The 13,007-nt window shown below is 39.0% G+C and overlaps 1 protein-coding gene across 14 annotated transcripts in view; it reads right to left on the bottom strand.

The window, feature by feature from the left end:
* DLGAP1 (DLG associated protein 1) overlaps positions 1-13,007 on the bottom strand; it is an 858,632-nt gene that overhangs the window by 189,306 nt on the left and 656,319 nt on the right. The gene's annotated exons all lie outside the window — the stretch shown is intronic.

The following is a 13,007-nucleotide window of genomic DNA, read 5'->3' on the forward strand; positions in this document are numbered from 1 at the left end:
TGGGGGTGGCTGTTTTGTAAATGATCTCCATTCAAAAGAAGTGAAAACCCAATGTTTTGAGAAATGAGTGTCTGTCTGCTGGCTGAGATGGAGAAATGAAGCATCATGGAAATAATCATTCACCCTGGCCGCTTGTTATGCAATAAGGCATAATTCCCAAATTCCAAACTGAAAAATCATTCAGAAGAGATTGAATAGTTCTACTTTGGTGAGTCATTCCTGATAAAACAATGCATTCTTTAATGATACACTGAATATAAGGAAATGAACTCTTTTATCTTGTTCACTTAGAGAGCAGAGCTCACAGCTGTCAACATAAAGGGTACGGTATGTACATGTGCTCCTGACGCTGAAACAAGTCATGAAAGAAATTCCAAAAAAGAATGCAGTGAGTATTTTCACCTCAAGAGGAAGTCGATTTGCTAGGAAGGAAAGGAGTGTGCCTATTCAGAAATATTAGCTCTCGTGTAAGATTAATTGTTTATCAACAGCCTATTCAAATGACATCCATCATTTTTCACTTTCTCCCCAGATTGCTTATGCTAAGTTAACCTCTCATGGCTTATCCCAACTGAACTGAGATTTTGGCCTGGTTGAGCCCCACTCATTATCATGTCCTTTAACTGCACCCAAAGGTGGGATGACGCCCTTAGGTGGCTGTGGAGCAGCTAGACAAACACACTTGGCTAGTGTATCAGTAAGAGTGCCACTGCAAAAAGAGAAAATGCAATAATACTTGGAACACAACATTTAAACAAAATTTTTATTTTATTCAAGTATAGTTTTTAAAAATATTTTAATTTTATTGGAGTATAGTTGATTTACCACAATGGAAAAGAATAGTGATAATAACCTATATGAAGTATAGTTGACTTACAATGTTGTGTTCATTTCTGCTGTACAGCAAAGTGATTCAGTTCTATATATATATATAAATGTGTGTGTATATATATATATATATATACACACACATATATATATACACATTCTTTTTCATATTCTTTTCCATTATGGTTTATCACAGGATGTTGAATATAGTTCCCTGTACTATACAGTAGGACCTTGTTGTTTATCCATTCTCTATATAATAGTTTGCCTCTCCTAATCCCAAACTTCCAATCCATCTCTCCTCTACCAACCCTCTCCCTTGGGGACCACAAGTCTGTTTTCTCTGTCTGGAACACAACATTTTAAATCAATGTCCCCCAGAGAGAAAATGATTAATCCTGTAATATGTCACTAAAATTATAATTCCACAGATGAATAAGCTCTGGGGAACTAATGTACAGCATGGTAACTAGAGTGAATAATACTGTGTCATGTACTTGAAATTTGCTAGGAGAGTAGAACTTAAGCCTTCTCACCACACACACACAAAAGGTGAGGTGATGGAGGTAATAATTAACCTGATTGTGGTAATCATTTCAAAAAGCAGTCAAACTATCACATTGTACACTTTAAGTATATACCATTTTGTCAGTTATAATATATACACGTTATAATATATATAAATATATACAAGTTTGTCAGAATGGATAATAAAGCTGAAAAAATATAACTTCAGATGGTTTGAATTTTTTTTCCTCCAGAGAAGGAAATGTTTCATGACTCTGTGAGTCTAATGGGAGAATTTCTGGAGGTGATGGACCATCTTACTGATTGATCTGTATCCTAATTTCTGTTTTTTTTTTTCCCACTTTGCCTTGACTCCACCTTATAAAAGCATTGAAATGTCAGGTTATTTGATAGGACTCAGAGGAAACATTTTCTTGACTCTGGGGTTAATCCAATTGCTCTGTTTTGAAGATGTCCTTGGTCATGACCCTGTTATCAATTCACTCTCACAAGCATTCATGGCTTCAACTAAGAGGCTTTGATTCCTTGGGCCTTAGTGTGGAAAATGGTACTTAGTGGGTGACACTGCTCAGTTGCTAGTTTTGGGGAATCTAATGCAGGGTGTTCTTTTGGTCAGCCTGCTTTGGTAAAACCGAGCCCAGCTTTCTTCTCAGCAACTTCATGTGTAATGCCTTTATTGTCCTTCTGAAAGTATAACTTGCATTCAAGTTGTTCACTTTGGCAGCTCTGAACTCTTGAGTTATTTCTACTTTATAATAATAGCTGACATTTATTACCATTTACAAACCACTTAGTTATTAGTAATACCAACCTACAGATAAGGAAACCATGGTTTCGAGAAGTTATGTCATGTTCAAGGTAATTGAGATGGAACCTTGGTCTTTCCCTGACTTCTGTATTCTCTTCCCATCTCCTATTTCTTGGGGAATCTTGCCTGCGCTCACATGGGGGTTCCTATTCCTCTCCCTTGCCCTCAAATGTTCTTATTCCCTAAGAATTTACAGTTCTTTATATTCTCATTTTTTCTACATTCTCTCCTTGGACAACCTCATCTGCTCAGTGGCTTCTACTACTAACTTTATCCTGACAACTCACAGATCTATTTGTAGGCCATAGCTCTTAAACTTCAAAACTAAACTTCCAGTTAACTGTGTATTTCTACAGATATCAAATATTCATCACAACCCCCAAATGAACATGTTACCTTTTCCCTCAAATTTGCTCCTTTTTAACTTATTCCACATTGAGATGAATGGCATTGAAATCTATCCTGTCAACCAAACCAAATATCCAGGTGTTTATCCTGTTTCCCTCTTAACTGTCCAAATCCAGTTGATGATCAAATTTTCTGTTTTACTTCCTGGTTACACTTACAATTCCTTTCCTCCACGTCTTCCTCACCCTTCTTGCTTCATTACTTCCTTAGTTCAGCCTTCATCTTGATCCTCCCAAACCAGGCTCCTTATGGCCGGTCTTGTCCCCTCCAGTGCATCTCTCTTCTCCTGCTAGTGATTAGGACACTCTCTTGCTTAAAAGTCCTCCTTGAATCCTCTTCGTTGGTGGGAGAAAGTCTAAACTCTGTACTTACTTTTCTAGTATCACCTTCCTCACATGTACCATGCATACACTCTCATGCTTCTTTATTTCTGCACATGCTGGTTTTTGTTTCTGTTTTTTGCTTGGAATACACTTCTTCCTCCACTACCCACAGAACTCTTACTTCAACTCATTTAGCAGGTCACTAGGTGTTAGAGCACCTATTCCAGGAGAATCTGGAATCATGATTCCAGATCACTGAGTCTAATGGGATTCTAGTCAGTTCTCTTTAGAAAGCCTCCTTTGTTCTCCCTGACTAAATAAACTACTTCTCCATCTGTACTCCTGTAGTGTCTTTTATATTTCTCTGCCACACACTTTTCCCATTGTTGTAGTTTTTTGTTTACATGTCTGTGTACTCCTTAATTTTTGAGTTCTTAGAAGGTGGAGTCAGTATTTCATTCATTTTGTTATGCAGTGGTACACTAGCCCTTACATTTTTATTTATTTTTATTTTTACTTTTAATTTTTTTTGTGGTACGCGGGCCTCTCACTGCTGTGCCCTCCCCCGCTGCAGAGCACAGGCCCCGGACGCACAGGCCCAGGGGCCACGGCTCACGGGCCCAGCCGCTCCGTGGCACTGGGGATCCTCCCGGACCGGAGCACGAACCCGTGTTCCCCGCGTCGGCAGGTGGATTCTCAACCACTGTGCCACCAGGGAAGCGTAGCCCTTATATTTTTAAAGTGACTAATGATGACTAACACCTACTTGAGTGCTTCCTTTATGTCAGGCACTGCACATGAATCACCCCATGAAATAGATGAATGAATACATAGATGAATGAGAGGGGAACTCAGTTGATCACTACTCTAGACCTGAAATAGTTTCCAAAATTTCAAAATTCTCTTACTTATAGCTAAAGACCCTATAAAGGATTTCAAAAAGCTTTATTGTGATAAAATTCATACAGTATAAAATTCACCCTTTTAACAGGTACAGTTCAGTGGTTTTTAGTATATTCACAGAGTTGTGCAACCATAACCACTAATTTTAGAATGTTTTCATTCCCCCTCCCTGTCCACATTCCTGTAACCATTTCTAGTCTCTCTCTATTCCTCCTTACTACTAACCCTTGGAAACCACTAATCTACCTCTTGTCTCTATGTCTTAGTCTGTTCAGGACATCTGATACATATAGAAATATATAATCTGTGGCTTTTCCCCACTGGCTTCTTTCACTTATCATGATGCTTTCAAGGTTCATCCGCGTTGTAGCATGTATCAGTACTTCATTCCCTTTAATGGCTGAATAATATTCCATGGCATGGATTTATACGTTAATTTGTCCATTCATCAGTTGATGGACACCTGGTTTGTTTCCGCCTTTTGGCTTTTATGAATTATGCTGATATAAACAATCATGTTCAAATTTTTGTGTTGGCATAGGTTTTATCAATTCTCATGACCGTAAAGGTTTATAGGAAAATATTCTTCAAGATAACAGAGCAAGAAACTTCACATATGAGGTGGGACCTCTGGAATGACAGAGGAAGGACCTCAGTGAGTCCTATGCTACACAAAAGCAATTGTAGAACTACTGGCAACATCAACCATTACAGAACTCTGGAAATTGAACTCAGAGAACAAACTGAAAATTATTTATGCAAGAAAAAGTACTGAATGTAGATACTCCCATTCCCATGTTCCTCAGCCCCTTGGCATAGCAGCCACAAACCACAGAAACCTCAAAACCAACACAGGGGATGTACCTCATGGAGCTCGGTTGAAAGCATCATCTTCAGTGCATGGTGATGTTTTGACTGGTCTCTCACCTCCCTGGAAAAGCCCCATCCCCAGAGTGTTGACACTATTTGATCTGACTGGGACCTCAATTCTGTGGAAAACCCCCTATCCCAGGTTGTTACCAAAAACAGTAGTAATTGGCTGAAATTGCTAACATCATAGCTACCTGAGGTTATAATTTCAGTTGGAGCAAAACAAGAGCCTGGCCCAAAATTTAAAAGAAAGACCTGGAAAATTTGATGGCTGTAGAGGGTACTTAAAAGTTTTGATGTGCTGCTTAAGAACCTAGAGGGCTTCATGTATGCACATGCTTTTAGCTTTTCTGTGCACATGCCCAGAAAAGACCTAAGAAAAGAAAGGACTTTGGTCACTCACCTGTGGCTGACCTTGAAACCCTGCATAAGCAGGAATTGAAAGCTAAGGCTGATTTGTAAACTTACTGAAATTTGAAAGTGTGCCTTCATAGACAGATGCCTTTGGCAAAAGGTGGAAGACTTATTATCAGTTTAAAGTATTTAGAAAATATTCTGACCAATCACTGGCTAATCACTAAGCTATGATGACCCCAGGGTGAACCCAAGGAAGCCAGGTTTAAAAATAAAAGCAAGAATTTAAAAAAAGGAAGCAGAGAATTCAGTAGATACATGTTGTAGGGAATCCAGAATCTAAAGAGCTAGTCCAGGAAAGTTGCTAAAGAATAAGCAGTAGCAAGGTAGAACAAACAAACAAAATGAATAAAATAAACTGGGGAGGGAGAGAAAGGATGGAGGGGGAAATTTGTAGATTAAGAAACTCAAAATATATATCAAATTCAGGAAGTGGGAAACATGAAGTATAGTATTAAGGGAAGGATACTTTGGATGGTAAAACCATAAACAAAGACAAGGTAATGATTACCATAAAAGTCTGGATAGTGGCTACTTTTTAGGAGAGGGAGACACTTGATCTGGATGGTAGTTTCAAGGGCATTTGCCTTATGATAATTCATTAAGTCATGTATTTTGTGTGATTTTTGTATATGTGTTTTATTTTTCAATGTAAAGATTTAAATAAAAAGGAATTGGGGAATATCTGGTTCAAGAGTTGCTCTAATATCTAAAATGTATGATTTTCCACAAAAAATAATGTGACCTGCAAACAAACGAGAAATTATGGATCAAATACAGAGAAAAAGCAGCTAATAAAAAATGTCCTTGAAGGGAGCCAGATGTTGGACTTAATAGATAAAGACCTTAAATCAGTTATGAATATTTTCAAAGAACTAAAGGCACTATGTGTAAAGATTTAAAGGAAAGCATGACAACTATATATCACCAAATTGAGACTATCAATAAAGAGAGATATAACAAAAAAAAGAATCAATAAATTTTGGAGTTGAAAATAACGATTATTTTCTGAAATGAAATAAATAAGTAATAAATTCTCATTCCTAGTAATAACTACATAATAAAAACTAAAATGAAAAATTTACTCAAGGGGCTCACAGCAAGCCCCTTGAAGAAGAATCAGACCTGAAGAGAGATTATGCAGCCTGAGAAACAGGAAAAGAATAAAGAAAAATAAACAGTTTCAAAGACTTGTGGGACACCATCAAACACATCAACATACATGTAATTGGAGTTCCAGAAGAAGAGGTAGAAAATATATTTGAGGAATTAGTGGTCAAAAACTTCCCAAATTTGATGAAAACACTAATCTACATACCTAAGAAGCTTAAAATACTTAAAATACTATAAACTCGATGAGATCCACACCTAACCATATCCTTGTCATAGCATCAGAAGGCAAGGACAATGACAAAATCTTGAAAGCAGAAAGAAATGACTCACCACTTACAAGGAATCATCAATAAGATTGAAAGCTGACTTCTCATCATAAACTATGGATGCTAGAAGGCATTGAGATGAAATATTCAAAGTGCTGAAAGATAAAGATTGTCAACAAAGAAATCTATAGACAGAAAAACCATCGTTCAAAAAAGAAGTTAAGACATTCCCAGAAAAACAGACTGATTCATTGCTCGCCACATAGAGTCCTTTTTTCAAACTTCTTTTACAACACCATGTTGTTCCCTAAACATTTCATTTTCCTTCTATTTCTTAGAATTGTAAATTCATAAAGCAATCCATTTTACCATCTGATTAGCCCTATCGGAAGAGCACAGCTTAGACACAGGGGCAACTTCTATAGTTTAAGATACAAACTGAAGGAACAAACTCCTATCGGTCCCTTGCTATATTCTTTATTGTTCTTCTTCCATGAATGACATGGAGGATGAATGTCAGCCTTATTTCTGGGAGACATGGCATTGTCAAGTGTTCTGGACCTTGCTATCTCTTGGAAGTCCAGGGTGCAGTAAAAGGGAGATGAGGAAAGAATCTTGGGGATTTCTCTTTGCTCCATTAGCTTCGCTCTGTAGAAAAAACCAATAAGGGTTGGGATTGTTGACTTGTTCTACTGGGAAGATTATCAAACAGCCACAGGCTAACTCTCTGCAAAGCCATCTGCTATAAGCTGGGATAGTTCATTTTAGTTATAAAGTGGGTCTTGTGCAAAATAAAGGTGCAGCTCTTTTCACAATAATTCATCAGCCATGGAAATTTTCAACATAAAATGTAAGTCTTCCAGTGTGCCAAATGTTTATCTATCACATTTAGACTCTTCTGACACTTGGAATCCAAACATTCTTTCCCCTAGATTCTCTAGACTGTGCAACATTAGATTTAAAACAATACGAATCAAATGCCAAATATTCGTAATGCTTGTGCTAGATGCTATGGAGGACACAAGATTCCTGCCTTTGATAACGTCAGTCTCCAGACAGAAACAAATATGCAGAACTTTAAGAGACTCTGTGCTGTGCTTATAATAGATGTTCAAGAAGAGGGTAGGAAACGGAGACTCTTTTGAAGTGGAGGCATTAGGAAGAGCTTTGGAGAGAAGACGGCTTGGAGTTAGACTCTGGTAGATTGTCACTAGGTAAAAGTGAGCCAGACAGAAGGCATTCCAGACCCAGGGAGCAAAGGCTTGGAGGCACAGGGCGCAGGACAGTGCTCGGGATGGCTGATACCCAGGATGCTGGGGTGAACAGGGCTGAGCCTGCTCTCGTCAGAGGCTTATTGAAGTCATAATTGCCTGCTGGCCCGTCTCCCCCATAAAACTATGGGTTCCTGAGGGCAGCACCCACATCTGGGGTCATGGGATTATATGGAATCCATCACTGCATTCCCAAAGCCCAGCACAGTGAACGGCAGATATTAGACCTCCTTAAATATTTGTCGAGTAAGTGTGAGAGGAGAGGGGTGATGGGGTCTGAAGCCCCCCAAGGCATTATGACAAGACCCCCGGGAAGGCCCTGATGAGAACCTGAAGAGAATCAGGGCACCATGGAAGGTGAAGGCCCGAGGGGGTGTGTAGGTCCTGAGGGATGACCTGTGGAGTTCCGTTCCTGGGTGACAGAAAGCAGGATGGTGACGCCTCTCACCACGATATACAGACTATAGTCAGGCCCAAGGGAATCTGTTTCTCTCTTTGGTAGCGGTAAGGAAAGAACCTTTCTTAATACTCAGATGTGCCCAGCAGAGTTTTATTGGTGGCTGGCCGAGGATAAAGCACTTAGTACACAAAGAATTGTTTCCAAAGATCCCCATGAAGGAATTTGGGGGCTACAGCATGCTTTTAGCATCCGAGGATGTCTGCGCGAGTACACACGCTACAGATCCACGTGGGCAGATCCCACCTAGAAATGAACAACAGCTGTGGCTCAGTAGTGGGGCTTCTCTGTCTTTGTTCTGCTCCAGGGTAACCAGTTTTACAAAAGCAATTCTTACGTATCACCTCAAGATAATTCCTGCAATTCTCTTCCCTTTAGTTGGCTTAGGACCAAAATGATCACTAAATCAATTAAAATAATTCAGAGAGAAATGAGATTGGTTGTGGAGGAGTAGTTGCCCTTAGTACAAGCAGTTTCACAGCAGGGAGCTTGTGCTGCTGAACTTGGCTCTGTGTGCTATGAACCTGGCTTCAAATCTCAGTTGGCCCCATGGTACTGGGCAAGCCACACTTATTTCTTGTTTAAAATAGAGATAGCAATACCCACCTTATAGAGCCTGGAGAATTCACTGCATAATAAGCATCTCTCTCTCTCTTATTGTGGCAAATACACATAACATAAAATCCACCATTCCAACCATTTTAAAGTGGCATTAAGAACGTTCACAGAGCCATGGCTGCTGAGCCTGTGCGTCCCAAACTGAAACTCTGTACCCATTAAACACTAACTCCCCATCCTTCCTTCCCTGGCAATGACCACTTTACTTTCTGTCTCCATGAGTCTGATGGCTTTAAGTACCTCACATAAATAGAATCAGACAGTGTTTTGTCTGGCTTGTTTTGCTTAGCATAATGTCTTCAAGGTTCATCCATGTTGCAGCATGGGTCAGAATTTCCTTGTTTTAATGTTATTTAATAATATTCCATCATATATATATATATATATATATATGCCACATTTTGTTGATCCATTCATCCATCAACAGATACCTGGATTGCTTCCACCTCTTAGCTATCGTGAATAACACTGCTATAATCCTAAGTGTACAAATAGCTGTTTGAGTCCTCGCTTTCAATGCTTTTGAGTATATGCTCCAAAGTAGAAATCTCACTTTATCAGAAGTATTTAACCTCTTCTATTTCATTTATTAGCAATTAAGCTACCAACAAATTTGGGGACCAACATAATGAAAACAAACTGTCCCTTTTTTCCCCTGAAAAGACACTCCGTTGATCATTTATGGTAAGTTTCTCGGACACAAAATAATATAGTAGTATTTCAGGAACTAACTATTATTGCTATGGCTGAAAACAGAAAAATGATACTTCTATTATTTTGTAGAAAGTATAATAATAAATCTGAGTATAATTTTTCTGCTCTAGTGATTGCAAAACAGTAATATAATTAAAACTTGGTACACTATTATTGAGAATAAATGCTATTGCCATGATTAAGAAAGACATCCTGGAAAATGATTCTATAAGCAGTTAGAGATTGCAGAAAGACTGTTGACAGGAGTATCAGTTTATGAACTGGTTAAGGAAAGAAATAATGTCATCACTAAGGAAGAGGGGATGACAATTCAAACGTACTAGTTAGTAAAGAGCCCACAGTGCTAATTCTTAGGAGGGGTGTAAATGCTGCTTTGAGCTGAAGGCAGAGTGTTTCTTTCAATCTAAAAAGTGTCAGGGCAGAACAGATGTACTTACACAGATGTAAGTTGACATTGACACATTGGAGCCGTTAAAGCCTGTGTGAAAGTACTTTGATAGATTTTTCATAAAGTGATTCATATTCTGACAACTTTAGGAAGACAAAAGAGCAACTAAAGACAGTCTTAAATAATTCTTTTAATGTTGGTTTTCTTCTACTCCTCATTATGCAATGCTCCGTGTCTACACTCACTACGGGCACATCAAAAGATCTCAAAGAAGACACGTCTTCCGTGTTAACAGTCTTCAGCTGATTAGAACACAGCTGTCGTGCCCCCAGCTAAGCCTCCTGGTGACACGCCCCCTTTACTGGTTCTCTTAGGTCAAGATTTGTAGGATCTCCGTTAACTTGATGACTCGTCCCTAAGGTTGGTCCAATTTGTTACCTTCTCTTTGACAACAGAGCATCTAGAACCAAAGTCAGCCTTTTAAATATAGACTGACAAGTGTGGAATACAGAATGGCTATTACTGTCTGTTCTGTAGAAAATCATCTTGGGGTGCAGTCTGAGAAAGCTTTGGATCGTTTGGCATATAGTCACGCTGTTAGCTTCTGGTAAGCTCCCTTTGGGCAACTTTTAGATCTTCACCTCAAAAGATGTTAAGTCATTACGATTTTGGACCCTTTTGTTCCTGTGAAATTGAAACCAAAGGCTAATCCGGTCATCCCCATACAATATACACAATATATCAGCTATTCTTGCCAGTTGTGTCACCAGCAAATGTGACAACAGAGGCAAAATAACAAAACCCCAAATCCGTGAGTGCTACAAGGTTCTATGCTTTACCTATAATATCTTATTTAGTTAGCACACCAATATTATGAACCATTATAACAGTTATGAAGCATTATTATTCCTATTTTATAGATGAGGAAACTGAGGCTGATGAGTTTGTAAACTTAGAATGGGAAGCTCGATCTGTCTAATTTCTGTAGCCTTAACTACCTTGTGCCTTCCCCATAAGCATGCCATGTATTTTCTTACCTAATCACCTGTAAAATTATTGACTAGGACTGGGCAAATCCATGATCTTTTGAGTTGGCTCAGTCCATTAACGGTACAGTCTTTGCTGTTCGGCTCTTTGTCATATACCTCTATTTCCCAGCCCATGCTTCTCTGATTTCAATTTTTGCCTGCAAGCCTATTGGGATCTACTCTTTAAATGTTTTAAATGCTATCCTAAATGCAATTACGTTCCTCTGATATGTCTCAACCATTTTAGAGAGGAAAATATAGGCAGTCCTATATATTCCTTTTTAGTAAATCTATGCTGGTTCCCTATTTTCTAAATCATCACAAACCATCTGTTTAAAAATTCATTCTGAAATCTCCCCAAGGATTTACGTTAGATTAACTATTTTCAATTTTTAGAATCCTCTCTTTGGAAAAACTGAGATAATATTTACTTTTTTCTTGGCACTTTTCCCATGGTTCCTAAAATATTACCAATAATGATTCTACAATTATATCTGAGTTCCTTTAGATGGAAAATAAATTTTCAGGGCTTTAGGTGTTTCTTTCTTTTTTTTTTTTTTTTTTTGCGGTACGCAGGCCTCTCACTGTTGTGGCCTCTCCCTTTGCGGAGCACAGGCTCCGGACGCGCAGGGTCACCGGCCTAGCCGCTATGCAGCATGTGGGATCTTCCCGGACCGGGGCACGAACCCATGTCCCCTGCATCGGCAGGCGGACTCTCAACTACTGCGCCACCAGGGAAGCCCTAGGTGTTTTCTTCTTATCTGTGGCAGTTACCTGGTTTTGGTTCTAAGTTGGGCTTAGGTAGTTGGCCATATTCTTTATTTAAGGAAGGGACACCTTTTTCTAATTTGTGCAAAAGTACTACATAGGCTAGCAGCAGCCCTGAATGTCTAGGAGTAATGTTTACATTAGGTTACAAGATAATTCCCCAATATGTAATAGTTTATTCTACTTGGATGGAGTATCCCACTTGCAGAGATGCAAGGCTGGTTCAAAATTTGAAAATCAATCAATGTAATACCATATTAATAGGCTAAAGAAGAAAAATTACATGATCTTATCGATTGATGCAGAAAATGCATTTGACAAAATTCGACAACTCATTCTTAATAAAAGCTGTCAGAAAAGTAGAAATAGAAGGGAACTTCCTCAGTTTGTTAAAGATTATCTACAAAAACCCTACAGCTAACAACAAGGCAAGGACGTCCACTCTCACCACTCTTATTTAACATCGTGCTAGAAGTCCTAGTCAGTGCAATAAGGAAACAAAAAGCGTACAGATTGGGAAGGAAGAAATAAAACTGTCCCTATTTGTAGGTGACATGATTGCCAACATAGAAAATCCCAAGGAATCTGTAAAAAATTCCTGAAGTAGTAATTCAGCAAAGTCACGGGATATAAGATTATACAAAAATTAACTGTATTTCTGTATACCAGCATGAAGACATGGACACTGAAATTAGATATGCAACACCATTTATAATCACTTAAAGGGACTTCCCTGGTGGCGCAGTGGTTAAGAATCCGCCTGCCAATGCAGGGGACATGGGTTCGAGGCCTGGTCCGGGAAGATCCCATGTGCCGCGGCACAACTAAGCCCATGTGCTACAGCTACTGAGCCTGCGCTCTACAGTGTGCGAGCCACAGCTACTGAGCCCGTGAACTGCAACTACTGAAGCCTGCGTGCCTAGAGTTCGTGCTCTGCAACAAGAGAAGCTGCTGCAATGAGTAGCCCGCGCACCTCAATGAAGAGTAGCCCCCGCTCACCACAACTAGAGAAAAGGCCCATGTGCAGCAACGAAGACCCAACCCAGCCAGAAATAAAAACAAACAAACAAACAAACAAAACGAGTGTTGCCTCCTTTAAAAAAAATCACTTAAAAAGTACTTAGTTGTAATCTAATTACATGTTATAAACAAAACATATGCAGGACTTGTATACTGAAAACTATGCAACACTGATGAAAGAAATCAAAGAAGAGCTAGATAAATGGAGATGCATAACATGTTTATGAGTTGGAATACTCAACATAGTAAAAGTGTCAATTTCCCCCAAATTGATATGCAAGT

The sequence above is a fragment of the Kogia breviceps genome, chromosome 15, assembly GCF_026419965.1.
Source record: "Kogia breviceps isolate mKogBre1 chromosome 15, mKogBre1 haplotype 1, whole genome shotgun sequence".
NCBI classification, from domain to species: Eukaryota; Metazoa; Chordata; class Mammalia; order Artiodactyla; family Physeteridae; genus Kogia; species Kogia breviceps.